Consider the following 12,851-nt stretch of genomic DNA (forward strand, 5'->3'; position numbering starts at 1 on the left):
TTTTATTTTTACTGTACTGTGGCTCATTCAAGGTGCATTTAATTATACAGTCTGAACCATTTTCAACAACAGCATTTAAGGGATTAAAGTCTATATATATATATATATATATATATATATATATATATATATATATAAATATATTTATATATATATATATATATATATATATATATATATTTATATATATATATATATATATATTTATATATATATATATATATATATATGTGTGTGTGTGTGTGTGCGTGCGTGTGTGTGTTTGTGTTTGTATATTTAATAAGTAAGCCTGAAGCCTTACCAAACCTAAGTAAGGCACCCATAATGATCAAAGTTGTGGTGTCAGCTGGCATTAATTGATTACCAGGTAGTCCTCAATGGTTACAGTGTTGGATAAGGTGAAATGTAGAAGAAATGGAGAAACCAAAGGGTACGTTTCCACTGTCCCTGTCAAGAGGTCAGTCACAATAAGGAGCCTTAAACAGAAGACAAGGCATCCCCTCCTCATACTTATCTGCAGATGGAAGGAATCAGGTTGAAGTTGTTAATAACCACTGACATACTCATGCATAACCTGTAAGGAGAGCCAATGTGAAACGACATTCCTTCAGAACAGAATAAAAATCAGCATTCAACTGACCTGAATGCTTTAGCAAAGCCAGCTAATGATTGCTTTGTTTTCTACCTTCAGGGATGTAGAGAGCTACTAACATTAGGAAAGGTACTGATTTCCTTTGACACTGTAAAGGAAATCCTGCAGTGCCTGATGGAGTTTTGGACAAGATTACAGTTCCTGCACTAGTTTGTTGTTTTAAAATCTTCCATTGAAAAAGAAAAACAAAGAAATGGGTTTATAGTTTCAACATTCATTCAGATTTGTCAAGAACATAGATAAAATACTGATTAATGTATTCTTAGTAGAATGAGGGAGGGGTTTGGCCTGTAGGTCTTATCAATCTCCAGTGACCCATGCAACTGAAATGTCTTTGCATAATGCTTTGATATCCACTGAGATAAAAAGTTAACAGTGAGTGTTCATAAAAAGGCTTGACAGAGCAGGTGCATTCCAGGAAAAATACAACTACATGTAGAAAGCTACAATGTTCTTAACTGTTTCCAGACAACATTAAATAAAGCCTGAATACTGACCCAAACTTTTATCGAATTATTTGTTTTTATTTATTTATCTGTGGCAGACTTTCACTAGTATTTAAAACTGATTAATTCATTTTCCAGTTTCATGTTTTATCCAGTTCAGAGTCACAGGAAAGCCACAAACGATCCTGACACTCAGTAGATGGAAGGCAGGAAATATATCCCATTGCTTGTCAGTTTGCCATGGTATGTATGCACACACACACACACACACACACACACACACACACACACACACACACACACACACACACACACGTGCACGCGTGCGCGCGCGCGCACACACACACACACACACACACACACACACACACACACACACACACAAACACACACACATCATATGCACATCAAATGCATGTTCACAGTTGGCATAAATAATTTAGATTTTGGAAGGAAGCTGGGTCACCCAGTAAAATCCTGTGCAGACATAATGAGAGCATGTACATTTTGAGCTGAAGGTACTGTAACTGAGAACCAAGCCAAAGAAAGTACAGTTGTGTACATTTACCATAAATGTAGATGTTCGAGTGTAGTCACTGATGCAGTCATCACATTGGGTTATCGGCTTGCAGTAGCCCTCAGTCGGCTTGATTAACAAAGTCTTGGGTCCTGCGTCGGTTGCTGTCCCTTCTTCCATGATGTCAGGTCGGCAGGGGTATAAAACATGCAGCCAATGCCATTACATCAGTTTTTCTTGCCCCAAATGTCAGGTGCCCCCCAATGGGAAGCAATTAAATCTATAAATACACAAGGTTATACCTCCAACAAAAAAGCAAATACACCAAAAAGCTTTTAAGCATAGTAAAGGAGAGTAGAGGTATAGCCAAAAGAAGTCAGGGGGGTGGAGGAAGGGTAACCAGGACTGCAACAGTGAATAAACTCGAACATCTACATTTATGGTAAGTGTACACAAATGTACTATGTTCTTTGTGTTTCACTGTTGCAGTCATCACAATTGGGTAGATTCCCAAAGTTAAGGATGGGAGGAGGAATTTAGATAGCATTACGACCAGCTATAAGGCCCTGCAAAACTGCAGTGGCAAAGCCAGCTCTGGATTTAGAGAAAACTGGCAGATGGTAATGCTTGGTTAAAGTATGTACAGAACTTCAGGTAGCAGCTTCTAGGATGTCCCTGGTAGGGACGCCTCTGAGAAAGGCTGTAGAGGTAGATGCAGCTCTGGTTGAGTGTGGTCTGATCCCCTGTGGGATAGGTTTTCCATGGTGCTTGTAGCAGAAATGAATGCAATGGCCTAGCCATTTGGAAATGGTTTGCTTTGAAATAGCCTTCCCCTCTGCCCCTACAGCAAATGCCACCAGCCATTGTTCAGATTTCCTTTGAGGTTTAGTCCTGTCCAAGTAGAATCTAAGTTGCCTCTGCACATCTAAGGAGTGCAGTATCAATTCCCCTTTGTTCTGTGGATTAGTAAAGAAGGTTGGCAAATGAATGGATTGATTAAGGGCCACACTGTATACCACCTTGGGCATGAAGGAGGGATTGGTCCTCAGGGACACCCTGTCTGCATGAAAGATGATGAAAGGCTCCACTGCCATAAGGGCCTGTAATTCAGATACCCTTCTTGCTGAAGTTATTGCTAAAAGGAAAGCTGTTTTCTAAGAAAGGAATTTTAAGTCTTCAGTAGCAGCTGGCTCAAAAGGAGGAAGAGTGAGTTTCTCCAATACAAAGTTAAGGTCCCAGGCTGGAGTTGGAGCTCTCCTGGGTGGTCGTACATTTTTGGCCCCTCTGAGGAACTGCTTGAGCAGTGGATGAGAGAAGAGAGGAAGTTCTGTGTTATAATGAGCTGAAATGGCTGAGGCATGAATTTTGATGGAGGAGAAAGACAGGCCCTTGTGAAGCATCTCGGTTAAGTATTGTAAAATCTGAGGTAAATTGGGCACTGCTGTGCTCATCCCTTGAGATTAGTTCCAGGCACATAATCTTTTCCATTTTTCAGTAAGATTTTCTAGTACTAGGCCTCCTTGCCTCTAAAATGATATCCATCACTGGTTTACGGAGGGATGGTAAAGGAGAGATTAGGTACTTAGCCAGGCTTCTAGTTTCAACATTTGAAGCTGAGGGTACAGAATCTGGTTCTCCTGCTGAGACAATAGGGTAGGAGTCTGAGGCAGGTGCAATGGGGCCAACAGTGACACACTGCACAAGATGGGGTACCAGTGTTGGTGCAACCAGTCTGGTGCAATCAAAATTGTCCTTGGTTTGTCTTGTTTGATCTTTAGTAGTACTTTGGATAGCAGAGGCAGAGGAGGAAAGGCATAAACTGATAGGTTTTTCCAGCGGAAGGACAGAGCATCCACTTTCCAAGCTTGTTTGTGGGGAGTCCTTGTGCAAAATTTGTCCAGTTGATAGTTCTGGGGGGGAGGCAAACAGGTCTATATCTGGGCTCCCCCATTTGTTTGTCAACATGTTGAAAATCCTTGGTTCCATTTTCCACTCATGTGGGTCCATGAGGTTTCTGCTTAGTTCGTCTGCCAGTGAGTTTAGTTTTCCTGGCAGGAATTGAACTTGTAGATGCACTTGGTAGCTCAGGGCTGTGTTCCACAATGCCATGGCTAGTCTGCAGAGGGGACAAGAATGTGTACCTCCCTGCTTGTTTATGTACCACATAACAGTGGTGTTGTCCGTCTTTACCATTAATTGTCCTGGAAGAATGTGGTCCTTGAAGGCTGTCAGAGCATTCTGTACAGCTATCATTTCTTTTTGATTGATATGCAGGTGCATTTGACTTGTGTTCCATTTGCCCTGAATGCACTTCCCTGCCAGGTGAGCCCCCCCATGCATGGTCTGATGTGTCTGTTATTAAGGTTTGGGAGGCAGGGGGTGGTGTGAATGGTAGTCTCTTGTTTTGGTGGCAGGCCTCTGCCCGCCAAAGCAACTCTAGGTGTAGGCAAGGTATGATAGGAATCATTGCTTCTAGATCCTGAGAATGTTGACACCATAAGCTTTGTAGATACCACTGTAGTTTCCTCATATGCAGTCTTGCATATGGAATTAGAAGAATGCAGGAGGCCATGAACCCTAAGGCTTGTAGTATTTGACTTGAAGATAGCAGGGTTTTTGTGGTCAATTGTTTGAAGTAGGTTGTCAAATGAATTTGTTTCTCTGGCATGAGGAAAGCCATCTGGGAAGTTGTATTCAAGCTTGCTCCTAGGAATATAATTTGTTGACAGGGTACCAGGTGTGATTTATTTTCATTTATGGTGTACCCCAGACAAGTTAGCACCCTTTGTACAAAGGCCAGATGATTCAAAAGCATGCCCTGACTTTCTGCCTGAATTAGACAATCGTCCAGGTTTGGGTATATTTGAATATTTCTTTGTCTGCAAAATGCAATGACTGGAGCTAGGCACTTTGTGAATACCCTGGGCACAGTAGATAAGCCAAATGGCAGTGCAGAGAACTGATAGTGCATGTAGCCTGCATCGAAGCGTAGGTATCTTCTGCAAGATTCCCTGATTCGAATGTTGAAGAGTCAGCATCATGAATTTTGGAATCACCAAAAAGGTGTTTAGAGTAGACAGGTCCAGGATAGGATGCCATGAATTGTCTATTCTGGGTACCAGGAAAAGTCTCAAGTAGAAACCTTGTCCCTTTCCTCTTCTGGTACCAATTGAATAGCCCTAATGCTTAAGAGAGAAAGTACTTGTTTTTGGGCCTCTGCCCATTGATTTGGGGGTAGATCTGGCCATCTGCTTGGTGTTGGTAACGTGTGGAGGTGAAATCTGTATCCCTGGGACACTATATTTAAAACCCATTTATCCTGGGAAATGAGTTCCCAGTTCTTTGCATGAAGAGCAATCTTTCCCCCAAAGGGGAAGTCTGTTGAGAAGTGCTTGAAAGTTTTAAAAAGAAGTCATTGAGACAGTTTACCATAGGGGGGAGTTTTATTACTCCCAGATTTGGAAGTGGAGCCCCTCCACTGCTTAGACCTGTGCGTACCCTGGGACTGAAGCCTGGGAGCTCTGCTGGATCTGGGTTTGGACTGAGAAGGTCTGGAAGAGGCAGAAAAGGACCAGTTCTTGGAAGGCCAATGCCTACTAAACCTTGGAGGTTGTACTTGTAAAAAATCTTTAACAGCTTGCATAGATTTAGCTTTTTCCTCCATCTTTTTAAGTACTTCTTCTGCCTTGTTGCCAAACAGCCAGTCCTGGTTTAAGAGAGCATCCAGTAATTTCGCTTTAACATGATCTGGCAAGGATTGCTCCTTAAGCCAAGCATGCCTTCTAAGTACAGACCCAGTTACAGCAGCCCTGCAAGATGCCTCTAGTGAATCAAAACCACATTGCAAAGTATGTTTTCCAACTTCTTCAGCTGAATGCAGTAAATCCTTATTTTCAGCACAATCAGGAATCAACATAATTTTCTGTCTAAGTAATCCAATAATATGCAGCTGATACTAAAACATATGAAACTGGCAATTCAAGGCCCTAATGGCCAATGTTGCAGAAGTGTATACCTTCTTACCCCATCTATCCAGTGCCCTGGAGTCTCTATCAGAGGGGGTAGGATTTTTGGCAGTGGTAGCTTTAATGCCCTTGGGTCCCTGTGAAATGGTTTCAGGATCCACAGTAGGATTTTTGAAAAGGAACTTATGAGAGTCAGGAACCCTGTAATATCTATCAGGTTTTCTGGGAAGGAGGTAAAGAGTCAGTGGCCAAACTAGATTCCGAAAAGGCATCATCAACAATGTCTAGTACAGGAGGTATGGCTAAAGGCCTGTACTGGGGCAGGAGTAAGAAATCCCTAAGCCTCTTTTTAGAATCAGAGAAATCCTGACTTTCCCAATGAAAATGCTCCCTGAGAGTATTCAAGGTTTCACCAAAAGAGAAATCCTCTGGAGGGGAAGCAGAGGGAATAGAGTCCTCAGCATCAGAATCCTCATAGGTAGATAAAGGTAAATCCTGGTCATCAGAGGAAACAGAAAATTCAGACTCCTGGTCAGAAGTATCATAAGCAAACTCAGTCCTAGGTCTCTTAGAGGGGGAAGGCTGGCTTCCCCTTATTAAAGTAATAAGGTCTTCAGCCATTCTTATAATTTGTTTTTTAGGCATAGAGGCCTGGCCATGTGGTCTGGGCTTCAGTTTTCTAGGCATGGTTCGTGTTTTAGGCCTTGAAGAAGATAGTGTCAATTTAATACGCAAGTCAGTAGGCCTGAATACACCCTCAAAAGCTTGTACCTGCACAGCGGCTCCGGACCCATCCAAGGTAGAGACATCCACAGGTTCCACAGTTGAAGCATCTCGCGGCATACCAGACTCCGAATGGGTCTCAGTAGAGGCCTGCAAATCTGAAGTAGCGGGTGTCAGGGGCTACGAAAGCACCTCAATGAGTATCAGCGAACTGGCAACTGGCTTAGGAGAAGCGTCATCAGCAGCTTTAGACCTAGGCAGCCTGTCTCTGTCTTTATCTTTACATTTTTTCAGAATGTTGGTAACCAAATGGCTTACTGAAGACATATCAGGATAATTGAACAGAGCACCAAAATATTTAGAAGCAAAAATATACCGACGGTGGATAATTTGTGGTTTAAATAAGGCACAAAACCGACAGCAAGGTACGTCATGGTCAGGGCCGAGGCAAGAAATAGAGTACGAATGAAAATCTTTATGAGGTATTTGCTTTCCACAAGTAATGCAATTATTTACTTTTACTGACATCAGTTTAGAGCAAGAAAAAGTTTCCCCAATGAGGTACTTAGCTTTTAGTTGAAGACTTTGGTTCTGAAACTCGAAAATGAAAATTTCAGGAATCAGCCGACCGGCACTTGCGAACTGCTTCTGCTTCAGGCACCGCACGGCAAGAAAGACTGATGTAATGGCATCGGCTGCATGTTTTATACCCCTGACGACCTGAAGGAAGAAGGGACAGCAATCGACGCAGGACCCAAGACTTTGTTAATCAGGCCGACTGTGGGCTACTGCAAGCAGATAAACCAAATGTGATGACTGCAACAGTGAAACACGAAGAACATCAAAACCCTTTCTAGCAGCAATACTAACTGCTACACTACTGTGTGGCCGCCTAGCACCAATTAGATAAGCAAAATGATCTGTGTATCTAAGTAACAAAATCACTTAGCATATTCATCAAAGCAGCAGTCTGCTGATTTCAGTCGTGGTTATTTTTATAGACTGAAGCACTTCTGATGGGTAGGTGGGTGTGCTGTCACAACGTTAGGACTGTTAAGCAATCCTTACTGGCTAAAAGTGCTACTTGCTTAGTGTTACTATATATTACACACTAAATGCAGTCTATGCAGCATGACTGCACACAACTTAAACTAGTTCTATTGCTCTTGTCTTACTTCCATACCCCTTCCAGATTACACCACTGAGCTGATATTACATTTATTTGCAGTGAGATATGATAAAATAACATTTTCTAAATTTGATTTTCAAATACTGTGAACAGTCAAAAGTACTGCCCAGTGATATGTAACTTTCCCCGAGGTGCTATAACCTAGAGACCATTATATTCATTTGAGCGACACTGGTAGTTACCGATATTGTAAGAATTATGGTGTTTCTTCCAGACTCAAGACAACTTTTAGTCACTGAAAACATAGTAAATAGGAATCATTGAATACATTTTTACCAAATCCTATTTTGGTCATCTGGACACTTTGTTTTACTGATTCATGGGTAAGTACTAGGCAATCAGCCTGCAGACCATATCAAGCCTAGACAAAAAACCTTTTCAAAAGTGCCATCCAACCTCAAGAAAGGGAAGACAAGACAGACCAAGAAAACATTTGAGGCTGTTTATCCAATTATCCAGGTTTACCTTGAAGGTAGCAAGGATGTTAATCTGCATAACGTGCATCTGAAGTTTGTTCCAGAGGTGAGAGAAATGTTGGATATGAATCTATCATGCCAACATGTCTTATTTGTCTATTGATGAAGGTTTATTTCATTTAACCTGGTATTTGAAGTGCCATTTGTTCTGTGAAGGAATAGGAAATCAATGAGCATTGGATCTTTCATGTCTCAAAAGGCTAGACACAAATCTCCACAGATGAGTCTATAAGATAACTAATGCAGGGAGAGAGTTGCCAGTCTTTTTTGCTAACTAAGATTTTTGTAGACACTGATCTTTATAGTTATGAATCTCTGCAGTCCTTCAAGTTGAGTGATATGTTTATGCCAGTCGGTCCATTTTATTCAGTAATGGGTCTGATGAGAGAACAAGTGTAGGGGAATTAACACTACTTTGGATACACTGCAAAGGACTTTGGAAATTAGGTGAGCCAGGCAGAAGCCTTTTCAAACTACTGCAGAGGTATGACGGTCAACTGTAACTGAATATAATGTGCTGGTTTTAATACAAAGAGTAAATTTTGCCTTCAGGGAAGCATGCATGCGAGTGAGAAAGGTCAAACATAGAATAATTATATTCTGTTCAATGAGTCTGGCAGTTAGCTTAGAGGATTAAAATTACAAAAAATATTAAATCTATGAAAATGACCTGCTTCTTTTAGTCTTAGGTTTGATTCCCTTACTGTCCATTTACTCAGAACAACTCATTTAGCCAATCAGTGCTCCTGAGCTAAGTCTGAAACAGATTCCCATGAATCAGTGCTGTAGCCTAGTTACCAAACACAAAATATCAGTAGATGTTGTGCTTCTAGTTATGGTATGTCAATTAGCTCAGAGAATTAAGATCTGAATGACCTCCTTCATGCAGTCCAGAGTTTGAAGTCTTTCACCTTCCATGTGCCTATTGTGTGTCTCTAAGCAAGTCAATTAACCAGGCAGTGCTCTGAGACAATTAAGAAATTGTCTTAGATTCCTTAGTGGTCTCCAAGACCAGATACATAGTAAATACTTACAGACTGTAACACTTGTAAGTCCTTAAGGGGTCATTTGCATATATTCCATGGGCTTCCAGTACAGAAGATTTAAGGTATTACACGGTGAAGACTCTTAACTTTGTTGGGCCTTTCTTGTAGTTTTTACTAAATGCTTTGTTTTTATGACCTTTATAATCATTGGCTTGAATGTTATTTGGGATATTTGTTTTGCAGTCATCTCCTTTCTTCACATATTTCAAAAGGGTTTTCAGCAGTTTAAATATGGTATAGTGTTATATATGCAGCTCATATTGTACTTACCCTTCAAATGGAGGTGTGAATGATGAATAAATGTCTAAAACTAGAACAAGTAAGCAATGTAAATCCTGTCCTTATTTCCCAACCCAAAGGTAATACCTTAGTAGGCTTTGAGCACAAATCCTTCATGTATTCATCAGCAAACTCAAAAGAGGCGGATTCCTTAAACAAGAAATTTGAGTACTTATAAAGGGAATCCATAACCTCTTGAACTATATTAGCAAAACCGACACAAGATTAAAGGAGACAGAATCTGCACTTTACACACTCTGATGAACTCCAAATGAAGCAAAACGAAGTTGAAAAGATCATTTGTAAAGTACAGGTTTCAGAAGACTGACTAGAATATCATCATCATCTTTTGGCTTTTCCCGTTAGGGGTCACCACAGCAGATCATCTCTTTCCATTTCTTCCTATCCTCTGCATCTTGCTCTGTCACACCAACCGCTTGCATGTCCTCTCTCACCACATCCATAAACCTTATCTTAGGCCTTCCTCTTTTCCTCTTACCTGGCAGCTCCATCCTTAGCATCTTTTTCCCAATATACCCATCATCCCTCCTCAGCACATGTCCAAATCAGTGCAATCTCGTCTCTCTTGCTTTGTCTCCAAACTGTCCAACATGAGCTGACCCTCTAATAAACTGATTCCTAATCCTATCCATCCTAGTCACACTGAGTGCAAATCTTAACATCTTTAACTCTGCCACATCCAGCTCTGACTCCTGCCTTTTTGTCAATGCCACTGTCTACAACCCATATAACATAGCTGGTCTCACTACTGTTTTGTAGACCTTCCCTTTCACTCTTACTGGTACCCGTCTGTCACAAATCACTCCTGACACTCTTCTCCACCCATTCCACCCTGCCTGTACTCTCTTCTTCACCTCTCTTCCACATTCACCATTACTCTGAACTGTTGATCCCAAGTACTTAAACTCTTCCACCTTTACCAACTCTACTCCCTGCATCCTCACCATTCCTCTACCCTCCCTCTCATTTACACACATATATTCTGTCTTAGCCCTGCTGACCTTCATTCCTCTGCTCTCTAGAGCATATCTCCACCTCTCCAGAGTCTCCTCAACCTGATTCCTACTCTCACTACAGATCACAATGTCATCTGCAAACATCATAGTCCACGGGGCCTCCTGTCTGATCTCATCTGTCAACCTGTCCATCACCACTGCAAATAAGAAAGGACTCAGAGCTGATCCTTGATGTAATCCCACCTCCACCTTAAACGGATCTGTCACTCCCACTGCAGTCCTCACCACTGTCACACTACCCTCATACATATCCTGTACCACTCTTACATACTTCTCTGCCACTCCCAACGTCCTCATACAATACCACAACTCTTCTCTAGGCACCCTGTCATATGCTTTCTCCAAGTCTACAAAGACACAATGCAACTCCTTCTGACCTTCTCTGTATTTCTCCAATAACACTCTCAGAGCAAACATCTCATCTGTAGTGCTCTTTCCTGGCATGAAACCATACTGCTGATCACTAATCATCACCTCCTTTCTTAACCTAGCTTCTACTACTCTCTCCCATAACTTCAAGCTGTGACTGATCAATTTTATCCCTCTGTAGTTACTGCAGCTCTGCACATCACCCTTTTTTTTAAAGATAGGTACCAAAACACTTTTTCTCCACTCCTCAGTCATCTCCTGACTTTCCAAAATTTCATTAAACAATCTAGTTAAAAATTCCACTGCCATTTCTCATAAGCACCTCCATGCTTCCATTGGTATGTCATCTGGGCCAACAGCCTTTCCATTCTTCATCCTCTTCATAGCTGTCCTTACTTCCTCCTTGCTAATCTGTTTCACTTCCTGATTCACTATTCCCACATCATCCAATCTTCTCTCTCTCTCATTCTCTTCATTCATCAGCCTCTCAAAATACTCTTTCCATCTACTCAACACACTCTCCTCTCTTGTGAGTACCTTTCCCTCACTATCCTTTATCACCCTTACTTGCTGCACATCTTTCCCAGCTCTGTCCCTCTGTCTAGCCAATCGGTACAGGTCCTTTTCTCCCTCTTTAGTCTCCAATCTCTCATACAACTCTCCATGCGCCTTATCGTTAGCTTTCACCACCTCTCTCTTTGCCATGCGCCTCATCTCCTTATACTCATGTCTACTTTCTTCATCTCATTGACAATCCCACTTCTTCTTCGCCAGCCTCTTCCTCTGCATACTCTCCTGTACTTCCTCATTCCACCGCCCTCCTTCCTCTGTCCAGATGTCACACCAAGCACCTTTCTAGCAGTCTCCCTTACTAGTTCTGCTGTAGTTACCCAGCTATTCGGTAACTCTCCACTGCCTCCCAGTGCCTGTCTTAACTCTTCCCTAAACTCCACTTCACAATCACCCATTTTTAACTTCCACCATTTAATCCTTGGCACTGCTTTCACACTCCTCCTCCTCTTCTTGATCACCAACATCATCCTACAGACTACCATTCTATGCTGCTTAACTACACTTTCCCCTGCCACCACTTTACAGTCTCCAATCTCCTTCAGACTGGCCCTCCTACATAGGATATAATCCATCTGTGTGCATCTTCCTCCACTCTTGTATGTCACCCTATGCTCCTCCCTCTTCTTAAAATACGTATTCAACACAGCCATGTCCATCCTTTTCGCAAAATCCACAATCATCTGACCTTCTGCATTCCTCTCCTTAACACCATACCTACCCATCACTTCCTCATCCCCTCTGTTCATTTCACCAACATGCCCATTAAAGTCCGCTCCAATCACTAGTCTCTCACCCTTGGGTACACTCACCACAACTTCATTCAACTCACTCCAAAATTTATCTTTCTCATCCATCGCACACCCAACTTGTGGAGCATATGCACTAACAACATTCATCATTACACCATCAATTTCGAGCTTCATAAACACCACTCTGTCAGACACTCTCTTCACGTCTAAAACACTCTTGGCATATTGTTCCTTTAGTATAACCCCTACCCCATTTCTACTGCCATCCACACCATGATAGAACAATTTAATCCATTTCCTAAACACCTGCCTTACTTCCCTTCCATCTGGTCTCTTGCATGCACAATATATCAACCGTCCTTCTCTCCATCATATCAGCTAGCTCTCTTCCTATACCAGTCATACTGCCAACATTCAAAGTACCTACCCTCACTGCTACACTCCTAACCTTCCTCCTCTCTTCCTGCCTTCGGGCATGCCTTCACCCTCCTCTTCTCCTTCGGCCAACAGTAGCCCAATTTCCACCAGCACCCTGTTGGCTAACAGTACTGGTGGCGGTCGTTGTTAACCCGGGCCTCGACCGATCCGGTATGTAAATATGAAATTTTCATGCCATAAATTATGTGGCAGAATTTTTATGCCAGATGCCCTTCCTGAAGCAACCCTCCCCATTTATCTGGGCTTGGGACCGGCACAAAGAAATGCACTGGCTTGTGCATCCCCACTGGCTGGGTTAGAAGACTGACTAGAATATATTAAAGTCAAATGACTAGATTTTGAATATTACAGCAGAAGAAATACTATCAGGCTTTTGGGATGGGTCTATATTA

The sequence above is a fragment of the Protopterus annectens genome, chromosome 2.part0 (assembly GCF_019279795.1).
Source record: "Protopterus annectens isolate FY-2018-M chromosome 2.part0, PAN1.0, whole genome shotgun sequence".
NCBI lineage: Eukaryota > Metazoa > Chordata > Ceratodontiformes > Protopteridae > Protopterus > Protopterus annectens.